Source organism: Nanorana parkeri, unplaced genomic scaffold (assembly GCF_000935625.1).
Source record: "Nanorana parkeri isolate BGI_ZX_2015 unplaced genomic scaffold, ASM93562v1 scaffold930, whole genome shotgun sequence".
Lineage (NCBI taxonomy): Eukaryota > Metazoa > Chordata > Amphibia > Anura > Dicroglossidae > Nanorana > Nanorana parkeri.
The window spans coordinates 1-8326 of NW_017307198.1; the positions used below are offsets into that span (position 1 = coordinate 1).

Below are 8326 nucleotides of genomic sequence, written 5' to 3' on the forward strand. Positions count from 1 at the left end.
TGGGGCCACTTCATTATATTTGTGGCCCTGACATTCCAACAATAGAAAGGAAAGGGAAGCCGCACTCCAGGATCAAAGCCGATGTTAAATATTCAGTAATCCATTCGATGCAAAAGCAAGACCACCCATCCTTCACCCTCTAACATGCTTCACTTAATGATGACCTTATTCAACAAGTCTTAGAGTTAAAGAGGGGAATTTACTAAAACTGGAGCAGACAGAATCTGAAGCAGCAGTGCATGGAAACCAAACAACTTGTAGCTCTCATTTGCAAAGCTTAAAGTAGTATTAAAGGCTGATCGTTTTTTTACCTTAACCACCTCCGGGCTGGCCGTAGTAAAAAAAACGGCCGGCCCGGAGCTCTCTAGATCTGAGCGGGCGTCTTTAGACGTCCGCTCAGACACGCCCCCTCGCGCGCGCCGCTGGGCGCGAGCGGGAAATGACCGCAATTTAAAAACAGGCAGCGGTGCCTGTTAACATACAAGCGATCCGCCGGCTGTAGAGCCGGCGGATCTCTTGTATTTTGCAACGATCGGTGCGGGCCCCCGCCATTCTCCCGCTGATCCCGGGCTCCGCTGTGCCCGGTGCGAGCCCGGGATCAGCATGGTGCCTGTGTCACAGGGGATCAGAGGGAGATCGTTACACGAGCTCCCTCCGGTCCCCTCTCCTCTGCAAGAATGCGGAAGTGTTGTATAATACATCACTTCCGCATTCTTGTGTCACTCTCCAGCTTCAGAAGCTGCAAAGAAGCTGATGGAGCAGATCTGTGCTTCATCAGCTTCTTTTGGGGGGTCCTAGGTGACATTAGGGGTCTTGGAGACCCCTGATGTCTCCATAAAGAGGACCTGTCACATATTTTGCTATCACATAGGGGGGTTTTATTAGCCCCGTATGTGATGGCAATAAAGTTTAGTGGGAAAAAAAATTAAAGTCCCCCCCCAAAAAAATTTAAAGTTACACAAAAAAAGAATAAAAAAAAAAAAATTAAAAGTCCCCACCCATACATACACGCATGCAAACATGCGCCGGGGGCGCATACGTGCAAAAAAGACGATTACACCCATTACGCCGCACATGTTACATATCGCCGCGAACGTCGGAGTGAGAGCAATAAGTCTAGGGCCATCAATCACTGATAACACTAAACTGATGAGCGGTAAAAGCTTTTAAAGCGTCGCCTGTGGCCAATTTTGGGTATGGTAGTTTTCTGCGATGTCGCAGGTGCGTGCAATTTTAAAGCTTGACATGTTTGGTGTCTATTTACCCGACGTGACCCGATCTTTTATATTTTACCAAAAAACTGGGTAATAATAAATGTTTCCTAACATAATTTTTAAAAAAACTTTTTTTTTTCAAAACTTTCAGTAAATTTTCCTAATTATAGTAAAAAATAAAACCCGTAGTGGTGATTAAATACCACCAAAATAAATCTCTATCTGTCCCCAAAAAATTGTATAAAATTCATTTCAGTACAGCGTTGCATGACGGAATAAACGTCAGTCAAAGTATTGCAGCGCTGAATACTGAAAAATGGCCTGGCCAGGAAGGGGGTCTAAACACCTGGTCTTGAAGTGGTTAATGTATTCTATGCATTAAGGTAAAAAACAATCAGTACCTTTTTGTGTTCCCCATCCCAACCACACTTACCTGTCAGCGCTGTCACCGCTGCCGGTCCCCGAAGCGATCCTCCCGTTCCCGGCTCCTTCTGCCGTCAATCACCCTATGGATGCACACAGCCACTGTGGGAACACGCATGCACGGGTGCCTCCAAAGCAGCTGCTTAGCTGCTGGCGGCACCCGTGCTGGGGGCGGGGGGATGAGTGCTGCGGGGACCCACTGGAAAACGAGGAATAGAAGCTTTTTGAAGAAAAAGAACAGACAATTTATAAGAAGTTAGGCCTCCTAGATGGAAAAAAAAACCTGAAGCTTTAATATCACTTAGACATGTGCACTGGCATAAAATTTGTTTTGTGTACATTTCATTTGTTTGTTGCATATGAAAAGTATTATGACACCTCGGCTCACAGACCTGAATGGCATTCGGGAGTTACCGAATGTTATGTAGTATTTGACAGCTGAGAATGTCAAATGGGCGGAGCGAGCCGTGATGTCACGGCACGCTCCGCCCATCTGTTTACTTTCCAGCAGGAATGTCATTTTGCGGCGAGTTTTCATCGGGTTTGGACGGTCGTCGTGCGGCGGGACACTTTTTTATTTCGGCGGGTGTCGTGCATCGTGATTGACGCTGGATTACATCGATGGAGCCATTATTTCATTTTTATTTTTTAAATGAAAGGAATAGTCAAAAATTGGCTCTTTGTTTTCTACCAAAAGTCTGGACTTTGTAATAACTATTTTATTTAACCCTTTAGTGAATCGGTAGGGGTGTAAGTACCCCTTACTCATTCACAAGGGGGGGCGGCATCTGGGTGCCCTCTTAATTAAAGGGGTGCCCCAATGCAAATAACCCCCCTTGCCTGCAGACCCCCACAACCACCGGGTCAGGGTTGTGGGGAAGAGGCCCTTGTCCCCATTGGCACGGGGACACCCTCCCAATGCCCTGCCGGTCCAGTGCTCCCTTGTTTGCTGTATGACAGATCCTACTGATGTGCTTGACAGCCAAACATAATTAGTGAATTTGAGGATTAGGTTAAAAAAAAACCTTAATTTTAGTATAGGCAGCCGGCATGCTGCCATCATTAACGTATAAAGCCATACAGTGCAAAAAAGAAACTGTTAATTCAGTCATCTAATGTGTATGGGGACAGCAAAGCCCTTACACATTCTCCTGCATTGCTGCTTTGTAGCAGGAGCAGGCCCCATATGTAGGATGAGGTCAGGCCACTGTCTGTGTTAAGGTGCCCATACACCTTCCGATTATCGTGTGATAATCGCGGGTGATCCCGCGATCATACAATAATCGCCAGATTTTGTCTGTCGAGCACGCTTGAAAACCCACCGAGAATCGTACGATTTTCGGCGGGTTAGTGGCGTTCTCGGGAGACAAATGGCGCACTGCCCGCTCAGCATTGCAGTCAAATGCCGCACTGCCCGCTCAGCATTGCAGTCATCGTAAGCCCTTCCCTCAGCGGGGCGGGCTTTCGATAATTGCAAGTACGATCTGCCTGTCCAAGATGATTCGTACAAGCTTTTAATTACTTTACAACCATCGCACGATGAAAGTCGTGCCATGGTTGTAAAGTATATGGCCAGCTTTAGCCCTCGTTCACACCTGAATGTTTTGTAGCGCGTTCTACGCTCGACGAACGCTCTACAAAACGCTCAAACATGAAAATCCCATTGTTTTTAATGGGTCTGGTTCACACCTTGGCGTATTTCAGCCCGTCCCTAACGCGCTACAAAACGGCCCACGCCTGAAAAGGTACATGTACTACTTTGGGCCGTTTTTGTTGCGCGTTTCCATTGGGATACTGCCAAGTAGCCCTCGGAAACGCGCGTTTGTCGCACAATTTTTTTACCGCGGATCGCGGTAAAAAAACGCGCGACAGACGCGCATATGCAATACGCCTAGGTGTGAACCAGGCCTTAGGGTGACCTTCATGCACTACCAGCTCACTTTTTGTAGACATTATACATTATCCTCCCCTTTATACTTTTTCTTTAAAATTTCAGTTGGGGGTGCTGATTTTTTTGTCTCCAAAGAATTGCAGGAAATGCCAATGCCATCTGCAGCAACAGAGAATAGCCAGTTGTCTTTGTCAGATCCACCAATTTCTATCCAGGTAATGTTCTAAAAAACAAAAAATTGTATCTGCATGTACATGAAAAACCGATTTAAGAGCAGCTTGAGAGCCATGCCACACTCGTGATCTTATCATTGTTGGCAACTCACCAGCATCAGGATTGGTAGGATTGCACTCACCTGCTTCTACAGCTTCTCTCCCTTGTTACCTGAACTACCAGATATAAGGGCTTGTGTCGATGTGAAAATATAGTATACATTCACTTTAGATCAGTTTGTGATAGCTTGCACTTTAGATCAGTTTGTGATACTTTTAACCCTTTTGTTGCCAAGTCCTGCGCTCCCTTTTTAACTTCAGCTGGCCGGACCATTTTTGCAATTTTTCACAGCCACAGTTTTGCCTCAGTTTTACTTGCTTAGAAGAATATATATAGCATTGTAGAGAGGAAATATATAGATCATAGATAAACATGCACATAGAAAAACTAGCATACACTAGACTTGCACCACAGTGCCATCTAGTGCTCAAAAGACAATATTACATCAGCATAAGCTGTTGTATTTCCAACAGTAACATCTGATATGCAGTGCTGTTTGTGCACTGTGTTGGTGGGTTTTGTGGTAAAATAATGCAGGCATACATTTAATCGCAACACACAACACAACGATGTATTACAATACTTTGCCATGCGCTACCCCGCAGTTAAATTAATGTGGTTTTAAAAAGTATAAAAATAATAATAAGGCACTGCAATGTGTTCTAACGACACACTACAGCGCATGAGCATGATGTATACCACAATACAATATGGTTTACATTATGTTGTGTGTATGTGTGTGGGATGCTTTGTTTTTTTTAACTTTTTTTAACTATTTTCCCTGATAATTCCCTTTTCAAATAGAAAAATAGATTGGGGACACAGAGTTCTCAATCTCTTTTTTTACAGCCCTCAATGAACAGGAGCACTACATACAGAGGCTTCCTGTTCATTCACAAACTGAGGAGGCATAGTACTCTCCCTAGTTATAAATGGAGAGGAAGCCTTTGTACTTTGTGCCTCTGTCCATTCATAAACTGAGCAAATAGTAAGTGATTACTATGTCCCCAGTTATAAATGGACAGGAAGTGATGTATAACACTTCCTGTTCATATGTCTTCAGATATTTACAAACACTGAGTGGTCAATACTGATCACATTGTGTTTGTTCTGCACAAGGAAGGATCGCTAAATATTTCACATATTTACCGATCCTCTGTTCTCCACTCTTGTCAGCCACTGATGACAACTCTGCCTTTACAGGGGATCGTCAGGGGCACTCTTCTGATTTAAGCTTATGGTCACAAAAGGGACCATGAGCATATGGCAGAATGCTAAATGCCAGTGACGTAAGGCATACTGAGCTGGCCAGCTAGAAACGATTTTGTTCCGCTGTATACTTTGCCTCGCCTTCTCAGGTGAATGCCTTCTCGGGTGAATTTGGCCTTCTTCTAATGTGCAGTTGGCCTTCTTCCAAGCTGCATCAATCTGCTTTTGATTTCCTATTAACTTGTCTGCAGAGAAAAGCAGGTTTAAAACAAACAAAAGCCCATATGCACAGGTTTTTATTCTGTCTGTGCTCACTGATTGGCAAGAAAGATTCTGAAGTGTGTCAGCCAGTGATGGACCAACGCTGTACAAGATGGTACATGATCTCTTTTGCGGTGCTGTTGCTGATGTGTTGCCACCAGTGACAGGATTGCTAATGTATCATGGCCTGTACACAGGGGCGTAACTAGAAATCACAGGGCCCCATAGCAAAATTTTGTATGGGGCCCCGTGATTGCTAGTTTTGCCACTTGCAGAGCCCACCATAGACTCTCTATGGTGGGCTCTGCAAGTTCTCAGTTGGGCTGCACGCCTCTTAGCTGTCAGCGTTGTCCACCTCCGCGGTCGCCGCCGGGCCCCTGCTTCCTCTTCCGTCCCCGGGCTTCGCCTCCTATTGACGGGCCCCGCCTCCTCTTACATCACTGGCCCCACCTGCTCTTAGATCGCTGGCCAGTGATGTGAGAGGAGGCGGGGTTGGTTAGACGGGCCCCGCCTCCTTCTTTAGCTGCAAACGCTTGTGTAAACGGCCTATTCTGCTGCATCTGCTGGCTGTCATTGACACAGCTCCGCAGCAGCTGTGAGGGGGAACGTTCTCCTTCACAGCTGCTGCTGAGCTATGTCAGTGACAGCCAGCACCCGAGACACCATAGCGACCCAGGCGACCCACACGGCATCAGCGGGATGCCTTGCCGGGCCCCCCTGTGCACGGACCCCATAGCGGCCGCCTGGGTCGCTATGGCGATTGTTACGCCACTGCCTGTACACAAGGAGAACTTCATTGGGCCCGATTTATAGTATTTTCCTATTTCCTTCTGCTCATTGCAGACAACTAATCAGATTAACAGGCTAGGGTAAACATTACTTATTTTGGGAATCATCTGCATTCTGTATGTTTATCTGTGTGGGCTGATGAGCAGGTGAGCAATTTAGAAGTTGGTCAAATGGATTTCTATAGGCCACCAACAGGTTGTCACAAACCAGTAATAAAGTCTGTTGTGATGGGTGCACTGCATATTTACACATTATGGTACACTAACCTTACAAGTGTGCCCATCTCCAGCCTTGACCAATCTAGGTTGTCAGTCACTGCTCCATCCCTAGCGGCCCACTCACTACAGACTGCCAGCTGAAAACTTGAAGAAGGGGGGTGGGTACAAGACCACTCACATGTGCAAGGAGAGAGAGCAGCAGTGACCGGTCTTTATTATAGGAAACTTCTGCGAAGAGGCAAGGTGTCACACTGTATTACATATCTGGGAAAAATATACAAAACACACCAAGATTCAAATAAGAATACATATCCCCACTGTATATACACAATATTTGGTTGTCCCATAGTTATGCTTTAAAATTAGTTTCACTTTAAAGCTGAAGATAAAATGCATATACAAGAGTTATTTTACCTGTCAAAGGATTTGTTTTTCTATCTATCCGGTCCTGAAAATTCTGCAGCTCTGCCACACAGCAGAGACCTGTTTTTTTCTCTCTGCTGCAGTTAAGTAACACTTACGGGTCTTGTCCCTCCCCCAGCTTGTTACACTTGAATGTAATTACTATGATTCCAGTTATCTAGTGCTGAAATGTATATTGTGTTTAATGTATATTTTGTTCTGTACAGGCTGTTTCTTCCACAGAAATTGAATTTCCAAATGATGGTAAGTCTTTTTTGCTATTCACTCTGTTTTATGGCATTGCTTTAAGTTTGGTTCTGTAGCTGACTCTGAACATTAGCCTAAAGAACATAAATAATACAAATGACTTCTAATGTAATCAAGCTACTCATACTATTCAGTAGGGATGCACTGATACCATTTTTTCAAGACCAAGTACAAGTACTTCCGTCAGGTACTTGCCGATACCAATTACCGATACTTTTTCTAAACCAATTCAGGCTAATGATTTTAGGGCAGTTTCTTTATAATTATGAAGAACTGTCTCAATCCATGGTTATACAGCAATGGAGTATGGCAAGCAGCAATAGAACACTACAGATCCCATCAATCTATGATAATACAGCAATGGAGGGGTGTGTGCAATCTCACCAGGGCTGCGTATGTGTCTCACCAGGGCTGCATGTAGGTCTCACCAGGGCTGTGTTAGCTTCTCACCAGGTCTGCATGCAGGTCTCACCAGGTCTGCATGCAGGTCTCACCAGTGGTGCGTTTGGGTCTCACCAGTGCTGTGTTTGGGTCTCACCAGGACTGCGTTCACGTCTCACCAGGGCTACATACAGGTGTCACCAGGGCTGTGTTTGAGTGTCACCAGGGCTCCATACAGGTCTCACCAGGGCTGCGTTTGGGTTTCACCAGGGCTGCATGTGGGTGTCACTAGGGCTGCATTCTTGTCTCATCAGGGCTGTGTTCGCATATCCCCAGGGCTGCATGCAGGTCTCACCAGGGCTGCATTCGCGTCTCACCAGGGCTGCGTTTACCTGTCACCAGGACTGCATGTGGGTCTCTCCAAGGCTGCGTTTGGGTGTTACCACGGCTGCATGCAGGTCTGACCAGGGCTGCATTTGGGTCTCACCGGGGCTGCATGTGGTGCTCTCCAAGGCTGTACTGGCATTTGCCGGGCTCCTCAGGGTTGCGTTCGTGTCTCACCAGGACTGCATGTGGGGCTCTCCAGGGCTGAATATGTGGGTGCCGGGCAGGGCAGCCATTAGAAATTTTGGGGCCCCTTACACAGCTTTAGGCCAGAGCTTTTATGCTCTGGACTGAGCAACGCACTGGACTGAGCAACGCACTGGACTTAGGACTGTGTGGGGTTAATGGTGGCTGTGTCACAGAAAGTGCAAAATTTTATCCAACACTGGGATAGAGAAATATATTATAATAGGGAACATTACAGTGTAATATTCCCTATTATAATGCATTTCTCTAATTAAATGAAATTACAGCACACAGTGTGCAGTTTCTGGGCCTCTCACTCCTCCCCCCCTCCTCCTCTCCGCATCGGTCAGTCTCAATCACTCTTCCCCCCTCCTCCTCTCAGAGTCGGTCGTTCTCTCTCACTCTCCTTCCCTCCCTCCCAGCATCAG

The 8326-nt window shown here is 46.1% G+C and overlaps 1 protein-coding gene across 1 annotated transcript in view; it reads left to right on the plus strand.

Annotated features, from left to right (window-relative positions):
- The first annotated feature begins 6905 nt into the window (after nucleotides 1-6905).
- LOC108795087 (caspase-8-like) overlaps nucleotides 6906-8326 on the plus strand; it is a 29125-nt gene continuing 27704 nt past the window's right edge. The window contains exon 1 of the mRNA XM_018566273.1: nucleotides 6906-6944. The gene's annotated coding sequence lies outside the window, so the exon portion shown is untranslated. The remainder of the gene's footprint in view (nucleotides 6945-8326) is intronic.